At 46.3% G+C, this 12,457-nt stretch overlaps 1 protein-coding gene and 1 long non-coding RNA gene across 6 annotated transcripts in view; one reads left to right on the top strand and one right to left on the bottom strand.

Moving 5' to 3' along the window:
• Positions 1 to 12,457, top strand: part of ZDHHC14 (zinc finger DHHC-type palmitoyltransferase 14) — a 300,740-nt gene that overhangs the window by 131,917 nt on the left and 156,366 nt on the right. The window lies entirely within an intron of this gene.
• On the bottom strand, positions 7,365 to 12,295 carry LOC116275342. Its single transcript, XR_004184382.1, has 3 exons — positions 12,001 to 12,295; positions 9,740 to 9,915; positions 7,365 to 7,767 (listed from the first exon to the last, which is right to left on the bottom strand). It is a non-coding gene; the product is annotated as an uncharacterized LOC116275342 (long non-coding RNA).

The following is a 12,457-nucleotide window of genomic DNA, read 5'->3' as shown; positions in this document are numbered from 1 at the left end:
TAGGAAATGTCCTTCAATAATTTCCTCCCCGTTATTATTGTTTGTCTGTTCTCTCTATCTGGAACTTTTTTTGTATCTGTAACTCTTTTATTTGGATATTGATGTCTTGTATTTTTTTCTTGAGACAGGGTCTTACTCTGTTGCCCACGTTGGAGTGCAGTGGTGCAATCATGGCTCGTTGCTGCCTCAACCTCTGGGCTCAAGCAATCCTCCCACCTCAGCCTTCTGCGTAGTTGGGACTACAGGCATGTGCCACCATGCTTGAGTAATTTTTTATTTTATATTTTTTGTAGAGACAGGGTCTCACTATGTTGCCCAGGCTGGTCTTCAACTCCTGGGCTCAAGTGATCAGATCCTCCTACCTCAGGCTTCCAAAGTGTTGGGATAAAATGTGTGAGCCACCACACCCAGCCGATGTCTTGTATTGATCCTTTAATTTTCTTAGCTTTTGTATTGTCCACCTCTTGATCTTTTTGTTGCACTTTCTGGAAAATTTATTTAACTTTATCTTCTAATGTTTCAATGAATTTAAAAATTCATTTGTAACATTTTTCAGTACCAAAAACTCCTTCTTGTTCTCTGTTCTTTTTTAGTGTCCTGTTCTTGCTTTATTTTTCTGATGATATAAATTATAGTTTCTTTGAAAAATAACAGCTAGCATTTATATACTAAAAGAGCAGGCACTGTTCTAAGTATTCTACATGTATTAACTCATTTGATCCTTGTAGCAACTCTTTGAAGCAGTACCACTGACCATTCTTACTTTACAGATAGGAAAACTGAGGCCCAGAGAAGTTAAGTGACTTGCCCGGGCTCCCACAGGTAGAACGTGATAAGGCCAGGTGTCAAACCAGTCTGACTTTAGATACTATGCCTTACCGTTAAGCAGTACTGCCTCTGTTCTCTGCATCATTTCTCTCCATCTCTCTCTCTCTCTTTTTTTTTTTTTGTTTCTCATTTCTTTGTTTTTGTGTTCCTCATATTGAAGGCTTTAAGGGTGAATTATTATTAAGCTGACTGCAGGCTCTCTTGGACTGAGTAGAGCCTTTTGACTACTGGGCTACCAGACTGTAGTGTGATTGGGTAGCTAGCCAGTTTTGTATTGGAGACCCCCAGTGACCACGAAGTCTTTTTTTCTAGGGCCCTTATGTTTTTCAAAATAAAGGTCCTCTAATCTCCTGCATTAAAGCTCAAGCTTGGCCATTGTTATTCTTAAACTGGGTGAGAGAAGGGGTCAGGGGTCTTTGTCCAGTGCACATATTTTTTACCCTATCTTCAGGTTGGTATTCCATCTCTGCCCTGTTCTGGTATCCCTGGGTGTAAGGCCTGTCAGTTTTAATTTTTTTCAGTGTATACTTTCCATCTTCTGCACAGGAAAATCTAGATTCAGACTCCTTGAACAGACTTTCATGCACACGACCTGTTTTCAGTCCCTAAGCTTTCTAGGTCTTGCTGGGGGAACTGATGTGCCTGTCAGACTTACCCTCTTTCCTTAACCCCCACACTCGATGCACTTCATTTTGACCTTCCTCGATTCATTAAGGAATTTATCATTCCTGCATCTGTTTTCACTTGCAGCTGCTTCCTCATCTTTGTGGTGGTATCTTTCATAATTTTATTCTCTTTATGCATGGCTATTCTAATTTCTGTATTAGACAATTATAACAGGAGGACCTGATCTCTTGTTTCTTGTTTCTTCTGATTCTCATAAATCTTAGCTTTGTGTCCTTGGGGCTTGTTGATCTTTGATTGTGAGCTCATTGCTAGCTTTTTGTCTGTGGAAAATCCCACAGGCCTAAATTAGGGATGCTAATTAATCTACTTACCAAAATCTGTGGGATCAGCAGAACTTAGACCCCTTCAGCCTCACTTGATCTCCACACAGGAGGCCTAAGGTCAGCGACTCTGCCTTACAACTGGCCCAGGGCTCAATACCTAAGCTCATGGTGTATCTATGCATTGGCATCAGCTGTCAGTGCAATCCTATCCTATGGTTTGCCCACCAGTAAGTGCTGTGGTTCTGCCCCTAACTCTTTTTTGCAGAGTCGGGAAGGCCTTGGAGATCTTCCCTATTTCTGAGAGCTCAGCAGTCATAGGCAGGCTATGGCTGCCGTGCAGTGCAGGGCCCCTCAGAGCACTAGTGTGCTGATTCTGAGAACCAAAGGTCTTTGTGTGCCTTCCATTTTCATATGTTATTGCTTAGGGCAGTTCTACATGCCTCTTAATGTCACAGAACATGGAGCTTGGCTTTCAGTTTCTTGTCTCCTTCCTATTTTGGGGGTAATTTTCAAAGGACATGGATACGGATAAAATCTGATCCATTTTCCCTGAGCCTCCTACTCTTCCAAGGCTTCCATTCCTCAGTGTACAAAGCCCTGCAGGCTCTTGACGCAAATCCACACACGGGTGCACTTATGTGGCATTCATTTTCTATTGCTATTGTAACAAATCACCACCACATGAATAGCTTAAAACAACACAAGTTTATTGACTCGCCATTTCTGTGCATCGGAAGTCTGCAAACAGCAAGGCTCAGATGGCCCTGGGCTTAGGGCGTCACAGAGCTAAGGTCAAGATACCAGCAGAGCTGCCTTCCTTTCTGGAGGCCCTGGGGGAGAGCCCACTTCCAGGCTTCTTGAGGTTTTAAGTAAATTTCAGTTCCACGTGGTTGGAGGACACAAGTTCCCGTTTCTTCCTGGCTGCCAGCCAGGGGTTAACCTCAACTTCCAGAGGCCCCCTGCATTCCTTGGCTTGTGGATCCCTTCACTCCAGCAGCAGTGGGGAGAGTCTTCCCCACCTTAGAATCTCTGCCTCTCTCCTCCTGCCTCATCTCTCCAACACACTTCTTCCAACACCCCTCCACGCCCTTTGTCTTCTGCCTCTGAGGACTGATGTGAGTACCCTGGGCCTACCTGGATGATCCAGGATGATGTCCCCATATTACCATCCATTGAATAGTGACCTTACGAGCGTCTGCAGAGCCCCTTCCACAGCAGCATCCAGATGAGAAGCCTCAGGGAGACTTCTTCAGAATCCTGCCCACCACATGTGTACACACATACTGAGTCATAACCACTTTGTGAGATACAACTTAAATATGTACACACATAGTGAACTTAACTTTTTTAATGGGGACAACTTTATTGTCTCCATTTTAAAAATATGAAAACTGAGGCCCAGAGAAGTGAAGTGACTTTCCAAGGTCAGTTAGTAGGCGGCAGAGCTGGATTCACACTGGGCAGCCTATCTCCAGATGCTCCCTCTCTGTTACTCGCCCAGATACCCTGCAAGCCAAATGCCATCTCAAACACTGACAACAGGTGTATTCATATTTTGAAATTAATTAAACTGTGAGAGATAGGAGAGTTGAATGTGAAAAGTGCAAAACTGCCTATTGAAGCCCTTCAGGTTTTCTGGATATAGAGTGCTTTCCTTTTTATTCATAGGATTGGTTCCTAATCTTTAAAAAAATATAATGTTTGCAAACTGGGTACAAAGATTGAAAAGGAAGGCATGCTCGTTACTTGGCATGTAGCATGACTTCGAATTGACAGGTGGAGAATCTGAGGATAGAGCCTCATTGCCATGTCGCTTCCTGCAGCCTCCACTCTGCTCCCACTTCCCTCTCCTCTGTTAAATTCCCTACTTCATGGACGGGCATGGTGACTCACGCCTGTAATGCCAGGACTTTGGGAGGCTAAGGCGGGTGGATCACCCAAAGTCAGGAGTTTGAGACCAGCCCAGCAAACATAGTGAAACCCCATCTCTACTAAAAAAAAAACCAAAAATTAGTGGGGCATGATGACTGGGCCTGTAATCGCAGCTACTCAGGAAGCTGAGGCAGGAGAATCACTTGAACCCGGAGGTGGGAGGTTGCAGTGAGCCCAGATCACGCCAGTGCACTCCAGCCTGGGCGACAGAGTGAGACTCCGTCTCAAAGAAGAAAAAAAAAATTCCCTACTTCAGCTGCTCACCTGCCACTACTTCCACCCCGTTTTCACTTCTTCTCACAACTAAATCCCTGAAAATAATGTTCCAGATGCTCATTCATCCTCTCATTGACCCCTGCCATACAGGCCCCTCTGAAGGCAGCCTTCCATGCTCACTGCTCCATGAGGCCGTCCTGGTGTGGTCGTGGGTGAACTTGCCCACCCCACCCACTAGGCCATGTCTTACCAAGCCCCTCAGCACTGCATAGGTGGGGCACTGCCCTCTTCTGGAACTTTCTTTTCTCAACTTCTTCGCTCTGCTCTTCCAGGGTCTCCCCCTACCTTCTGACCTCTCTTTCTCAGTCGCCTCTGCTTATTTTTCTTTCTCCACCTGCCTCCTTATTTGCAGTCTGCGTAAGGAGAAGCAAATGCAGAGCTCTGGTGGGCAGAGAGGAAGCGCGGATGAGCGAGGTGGGAGGGGCCCCGGGTCCACGGCACGCCCCTTCCCAGCATGGGGCGTGTTCATTGCGCAGCTCTCCGCGAGGCTGGCGCCCAGGGATGGCCACCGTCTCCGAGTTTCCAATGGCCTCTGCCTTGCTCAGACACCTCCCTCGCTTTAGCGGTTTCAATAACCATACCGGGGCTGCTTGCTCCCCATGTTTTTGCCATTTGCTTTTTTCGGCATTAAAAAAATGTATATGTTTGTTTCATCATAATTTACCTTTGTGGCTTAGAAATCAAATCATGGAAAGCAACTGTCTCCAACTCCACCCTAGCCAATCGCAGCCTCTGCCTCAGAGCCAGAGCCTCTTCGTCTTCCTTAGTAGACGTCTTCTCCGACTGGGCTTCTAAGGCTGGCTCTTTTTGTGTGAGTTCCAGGGCCCTGCCGTGGGGGCAAAGAGGATGGAGTTGCTTACCCGCCATTTCCTCATGGCTGGCGGGGCTGCTTATTGTGAAGGTGAGACAGAACTGTGGGGCGGGAAGCAGGAGAGGAATCGCCTGCACCAGGAATTTCTCTTTTGGTTTATTTGCTTCCTGGTTCCATTATCTGTAAACTATAGGCAATCATTCTGTTCAGAGTGGATAGTGGAGTGGGGTAAATGGTGGTGAGAGTGCATACGGAAACTTTTTTTTTTTTTTTTGAGACAGAGTCTCGCTTTGTTGCCCAGGCTGTGGTGCAATTGGTGCGATCTCAGCTCAGTGCAACCTCAACCTCCTGGCTTCAAGCGATTCTCCTGCCTCAGCCTCCCGAATAGCTGGGATTACAGGCATGTGCCACCACACCCGGCTAATTTTTAAATTTTTTTAATTTTTAGTAGCGACGGGATTTCTCCATATTGGTCAGGCTGGTCTCGAACTCCCGACCTCAGGTGATCTGCCCGCCTCAGCCTCCCAAATTGCTGGGATTACAGGCGTGAGCCATTACGCCCTGCTCACATTTTTATATAATAGTACATTTACTTGCAAATATTGAAAATGCTCAGCATATTTAATTTCCGCATTTTCCTAATGCATGTGCTCTGTTTCCGGATTTATCATTATCGTCCATCATAAGCTGGGAATTTCTAGAGGACCGCTGTGTGTGTGTTAGTGTAGCACTTAGCACAATGCCATAAATATGCTTTTACTCATGCTAATGATATTGATCACACTCACGATGGTTGAGAGAGAAGGTGTTGGCTGTGCCACTCAGTGGTCTTGATTTCTTAGAACTGGAGCATGAACAACACGCTCAAAATGGGAGAGCGATGAAGTGGAACGATTCAGAAGGTCAGAAGAACCTACCCGGAGGAGGATAGTGACAGCACTGTCGTAAATGCTTTATGTGTATTATTTAATTCTTGCAGTTCCCTCCTGCGGTAGGTCCAATTATTATCCTCATGTTAGAGTGGAGGAAACTCAAGCAGGGTGAGGTTAGGTTAGTAACTTGCTAAGGTTACATGGCAAGTAAGTGTGGAGCCAGGATTTGAACCCAGTCATCCTGTCTCAGGGTCTGTGGCCCTGACTGGCCCTGGATGCCGCTGGGGGGGCCTCTGTAGGGCTGACTTGCCCTCCTGAGAAGCCCCTTCCTTAGATCATGGCCACATAGCCCTCTGGCAGTCCTCATCACCAGTTCTGCTCTTAATTTGGCCATTTTCCCCCTTAGGATTGGAGTGATCCATCCTTCAAATACAGAGCCATGTTCTGGGCTGTGTTCACGGCTCACATAGTCCATGGCTCACAGTTCATGCATGCACACACACACATGCACACTTTGTTGGGAAGAAGAGCAACAATAAATTGCTTGTTTAGAAATGGGCGAGACCAGGTGCAGTGGCTCACACCTGCAGTCCCAGCACTAAGGAAGGCAGAGGTGGAGAGGTTGGAGGCTAACTTGAGCCCAGGAGTTCAAGACCTGCCTGGGCAAAATAGCAAGACCCAGTTCTCCCCAAAAAGAAAAAAAAAGAAAAAGAGAGAGAGAGAGAGAAATGGGTGAACTTGTCAAAACAGATAAAAATGTATCTGCCTTCCAGCATCCGTATTTTCTGATCTGTACACTCATCAGAATGTAGGATTAGACTACATCGTACACTCTGAAAATGTTCCTATCAGTATTTGAGAAATTATTTATTTTATAGATTCCAGCTGCATATGTTTCCTAACCTCAGGAAAAGCATGTATCTGCCTTTATATACAATTACTATTTCATTATCAGTGACAACAGTTCAAAAGAACCCAGACATGAAACAAAATCCCCAATATTTGGGAATACTGAAAAAGGCATGTGTATCACTCTCATATCAGTGTTCCAGAATAAACAATACGGGACTTTGTTAAATAATATATCCACTTCTGCATAAACGTCTGGCAAATGCTGTTATTTCTAAGGAGATTCTTTAGCCGCGGACACCAGGGGAGATGGCTCAGCTTGTTCGTGACGTCTCGCTGTTGAGCAGATTGCTCTTAATAGCTTACTGTTCTGTGTAAAATGAAAACAAAATTGATTGTTCAGCACCATTCTCCTCCTCTTAGTGTAATTAGCTTTCATAAAAGCACACTAAACTCTCAAGAGTTGCCACTGATACGACTGTAGGAAAGACATTCACAGCTGTGAGTGTGGTGGTGGCGTCCACACCTGTCAGGACAGGCAGGGCCCAGGGTCGGAGCTGATGGTAAGTCAATTTCATTCTGAACATTCATTTCTGAACTTTTCACACCATTCCCTAAGCTGTTAGTGCTTTGTTACTTTTTACCTGATTGCACCCCAAGCTCCATCTGGGACTCTGTCAACATTGACATAAGCCTCGGAAAACACAGACTCATGGCTGTTTTTACTGTTCAGTATTTATGATTTACACTACGCCAGGCACATCACTAAATACCATATGTACATTTACTTCATCCAGTCCGCATTATCATTATTTGATTGTACTATTTATATATTATATTCTGTTATTATAATATGTGTTAATAAGGATATGATTGTCACCGCTTTTATTTTATAATAAAAAGGTTCAGAGAGGTTAGGTAAGTTTGCCTGAGTCACACAGCTAGTGATGGAGTCAGAGATCAGAAGCCAGGCCTTCCTGACTCTGAAGACGAGGCTCCTTGCCCAGCCATCATGGAACCTGAAGGGAACTTAGAAATCAGCCGTTTCCAGCCCCTCATTTTATGGATGAGCAAACGTTGGCTCAGCAAAGAGTGAATTGCCCAGGGTCCCCTTGTCAGTGGCCTTCAGACCCTGGTCCCCGGCTCTTCCCACTGTGACATGCCATCCACATCCTTTCTCTCGGAGGCTGGCTGGTCCCTTCTGCCAGTCTTCCTGAATGAGTTTGCTTCACCGGATTTGGCTCTGTCTCTAGAAACAAAATGAGTTGAGTTTCATTAGCAAGAGTGAAAAATGTAGGTTCAGAGATTAAAAAAAAAACAGTTGGGATATAACATATTGAAGGCAAGTGGGTATAAATGGGTTCCAGGGCTCTCAGTTTTTGAGGGGGACAAGGCAGAGTTACGTGTAAACAACCAACAAGCCAGCTCATGGCCATGCAGCCCACACTGTACCATCACTCCCCTCTCAGGATCCATCTACTCTTCAGGAACTTTGAATTTTCTTTCTTTCTATGCCCAAGGTTACTTTCATCTGTGCTCACACACAGTCGGCTGTGCAAAGAGCAAAACTTGGATGTCCCCAGGTGGCTGCCAGGGCTGGGATGGAAGGTTCTGTTCTAGAAGCCAATAAAACAAAAATATCTGCCTATTAGATTGCAGTGATTAAATACTCTGATCTCGCCAAGAAGTTGGATTGGAAGAAGTCCCTGGAATCCCCAATCTAGTACTTCGGCTTCTATGTTTATTACTAGGCAATGAATATTGAGTTTCATGGCAAATGTCATACAACTGGAACAGGCCCCTGAGGCAAGAGATGGACCCCTTATTCCGGTTGTTGTTTGAGCCCTGCAGCCTCTTGACTGCTGGAAAGCTTCACTGGCCTTGACCTTGGAAGGCTGACCCAGCCTCTCTTCCCTGCTGGGCAATGGGGAGTGGGTGATGTCCAAGCCACCGATGATGTAGGCACAAAAACCAAGCCAACAAAGAACCCATTCCCGGAGCATGGGGGTGCTTGGGGCCTGGATCTCAGGGGAGCTCTGCTTTGGTGGAGTCTCCAAAGTATAACATCTGGTTCTCGACTTGGCAGGTCCAGAGACTCAGTGTTGTCGCAGCACTTTCAGAAGTGTTTGCATCAGGGCCTTACAGGTACCTGAGGTATCAAAAGGATGCTAGTGTATTTAGTGAGAACATTTTGTAAAGGCCAGAATATTCCTTTCCAGTTCTCCAGCATGTCCTGGGCTGGAGAAGTTGAATTTGTGGCTAGAAGGTTGCTTGGTGAGTGGGGACTGAGCACTGATGGAGAGAGAGATGACCCTGAATGACACCTCATGCCAGCCACGGCGAGGCCTAATGAGTCATCCCACAGTTGAGCGTATCGCTGGTGACCAGAAGGTTCCTGCCTTCCTGTTGCAGCATCTCTGCCGGACAGTGAGGAATAAACGCTGCAAAATTCTCCTTCTCCAAATCTTTTCCATGGTCTTTCGAGCAGAGCCCAGTGTAACGGATTGCATTCCAGCTCACGTGATTCTAGTCACATCTTAGGCCTTCTTTTCCGAGCTGATGCCAAATCACACACAAGGAACTAGGCCCAGCCTTCATTTCTTTAGCGACACGTTCTCACACCGTCCCTTGCACTCACCCCCCACAGCTGTCTCCTAACACCAACTAACTTCATCTAGATGTTTTTTAAGTAAACATTTGTATAGATTTGTAGTATTCATTCAGGAAAATGTACAAATTGTGAAGGTACAGCTCGATACATTTTTGTAACGTTATCAGACTAACATAGCCAGCAGGCAGAGCGAGAAATAAAACATTACCAGGACCCAAGTCCCCTGTATGCCCTCCTTTCAGGCTCCACTCCCTCCAGAATAACCGCTACCCTGCCCTCTAGCATGCTAGGTTTCATTTTGCCTGTTTATAAACTCGATAGTAAAACTCACAGTGTATTCTGTTTGTTCAACATAATATTTGCAAGCTATGTCTATGTTGTTTCGCACAGCAAATAGTACGTTTATTTCATTGCTGTATTATCCTCCATGATATTAATATATAACTTATTACTACATTCTAATGTTGATACTTCAGTTGTTTCAGTTTGAGGCTTTTATAATAGTTACGCTGTGAACATCTGTGTATAGCATTGTGATAAATCAACCGTGTTTTTAATTTATCTAACTTTACTCTCTTAAGATAATTCTATCTCAGAATTCTGGGAGTACCTTATTGTCATTCCCATGAACAGAGAGTGCCTGGCCCATGCTCTGTCTGTCTGCTGTGATGTCATTTGTGGACCTGGCGAGTCTTTCCCTATCAGAGTATAAATCCGTGGGAGTGTCTCCTGCATGGAGTTGAATGAATTATTCGTTGAATGAATGTCTTCATGAGGGACTGGAGCCTGAAAATATTGGGTTGAAATGGAAAACAAAAATTAGAGTTGCTTATTTCTGTTTCACCATTGCAGTATCCCAAGATGCTACAGTAATTGTGCAAGGAAGCACATATCCAAGGAGAAAGAAGGTCAAGTCTGGGCTGCAATAAAGCAAGAGACTTGAAGGGCTTGGAAATGGCATCCCTCTGTGGGCCTTTCTGCAGGGTGTCAGTCACCGGACATACTGCAATGCATTAAGTTAATAAGTGTCAAAAACCACGCCAGGTGCAACTGTCATCTTCCAGATGAAACCTGTTCCCATGGTATCTGTCTCATCTGTATCACACAGACACCAAAACATGGTGGTGCCTTGGAAGGGCACAGGTTTCTTTATTGTCTTCATTTCAGAAAGCTCTAGCAGCATAGCGAGAGGGAGGGTGGAAGTCCCCAGTGCTGAGTTCTGAGTGGAACATAAATGGGCTGTTTTTATAGCGTGGTTGTACCCAGGAAGCAGACATCTCCGAGCACTTGCAGTGCCCCAGAAGGGAAGTTCAGGCCAAATGAGGGCCTCATTCCTCTCCTTGGAATCTTTGTTGTGTTGAATACTTATCCTTCACTGACCCCCCCCTCTCAGGAATTTGTGAGGACCAACAGTTCTCCAAAAGCAGGGGACTATTTTCCTAGTGGGAGTGGCTGCTTTCCAGGGATGGGAGTGATGGGTGTGATGGGGACACAGTACCCCCGCTAAAAGACTTCTGCTCTATAGTATCTCTCTCTCTCTCTTTTTTTTTTTTAGACAGAGTTTCACTCTGTCAGCCAGGCTGGAGTGCAGTGGCACAGTCTCAGCTCACTACAACCTCCGCCTGCTGGGTTCAAGCGATTCTCCTGCCTCAGTCTCCCAACTAGCTGGGATTACAGATGCCTGCTATCACACCTGGCTAATTTTTGTATTTTTAGTAGAGACGGAGTTTCACCATGTTGGCCAGACTGGTCTCGAACTCCTGACTTCAAGTGATCCATTCACCTCGGCCTCCCAAAGTGTTGGGGTTATAGACTTGAGCCACCGCACCTGGCCTTAAAGTATCTCTTAAGCCATACCATGTATCTTGAAAACTTCTGTCAGATACATCCCAAACCGGCGACTCCTGATCCTGAACTAACCCAGCAGCCAGGTTCAGTCCTGAGTAAAGTGTTGGCGAGCAGTCCCTGCCCTGCTCATCCTCACGGCCGCCTACTATTTCTGCTGCCTGCATTTCAGAGACAGTGCTGGCATTTGTTTTTCCTTTTGTATCTTTCAACTAGATAGTGAAGTCACCCACAGAGGAGGGTTTTTAAAAGTGTCGCTGTTGCCCTAGGCATTGCCTGTGATCTGCATCAAAGCCTCACGTGTGAACCACAGCTTGAGCTGGGAACTGAGAAAGGGTCAGTTGTAAAAGTCATCCTAGGATGCACGTCCCCAGCCCCCATGCATGGATGTGGACACACAGGCTGGAGGAGGGTGGGGGGCTGGCCACCCTGTTGGCGTCTTAGCACCCAGCAGGCTAAAGCTTGCAGCTTTGTTTATTTTCCGGAAGTTCAAAGTTCCCATCCCTCTGTGGACGGCCTAATAGAACAAAGACCACCCACCTGCGGTTGCTTTCTTTCTTTTTTTTGTGCTTCAACTCTCAAGAATCATTCACTATGAAGGAAGTGGCTCCTGCTAGATCTTCCTCAGGCCACACTGATGGATCTGCCATTAGGCACATTGAGGATGCCAGCAGGTGGTCCAGTTGGGCAGTAGCTCACAGGCATGGACTGAGGTCTCACAAGGATTATGTGTGGTCATTGAGCTCAGGGCAATAGGGAAAGGGTGGGGTGAGGGTGGGAGGGGGGCTCTTTACAAACAATCTGAGGTGATGTGTGGTTGCCAGACTCAGTGTGTGGTGGAATAAAGGCCTGACAAGCTAATATGAGGAACAAGTTAAAATTTATAGAAGACAGGGGAGTGCATCACCATCCCAGTTGTTAGTGTACTGGCCTCTGTCTGTAGGTGACACCCAACCGCCCTGGTGCACCAGCTGACAGGGCTCAGCTCGCCTGTCCCCGCCTTTCCCACCGTCCCTCCCAACTCACCCTAGTTGTGAAACGGTGCCCACTTTTTCCTGTTGTTTCACATGAGCCTGCGTTCATTATTTAGAATCCATGTCAACGTTTCCCTCCTGGAACCTTGGATTTAAGCCAGAGAGCGCTTGCATCTGTGGCTTCTCCGCCACCGTGGACTGGCTTTGATGGTTATTTCTCCAGCGTGTTCTTGTGAGGGGTGTAATCTTCACAGTCACACGTGGCTTGAGATCCTCTCTTCCTGTGGGGCACACAAACACTATAAGCCATACGGCGGCCGGCCAAGAGAGGGGAGCTGCTCGTGGTGAGGACTGGGGCAGGAGAGGCAGCTGACAGTCGCCCTGTTACCTGTATCCTTAGGCCTCTGCCATTTTCCCTGTTGTCAATACAGCGTTATGAGGGCTGACTCGTGGCTCACTGGCTCAGCTGACCACCAGGAACTTTAGTGATCTCAGAAACATAGATGGAG

Source organism: Papio anubis, chromosome 6 (assembly GCF_008728515.1).
Source record: "Papio anubis isolate 15944 chromosome 6, Panubis1.0, whole genome shotgun sequence".
Taxonomy (NCBI): domain Eukaryota; kingdom Metazoa; phylum Chordata; class Mammalia; order Primates; family Cercopithecidae; genus Papio; species Papio anubis.
The sequence above is the reverse complement of the archived record's forward strand: the minus strand, read 5'-3'. Positions and strand labels throughout refer to the sequence as shown.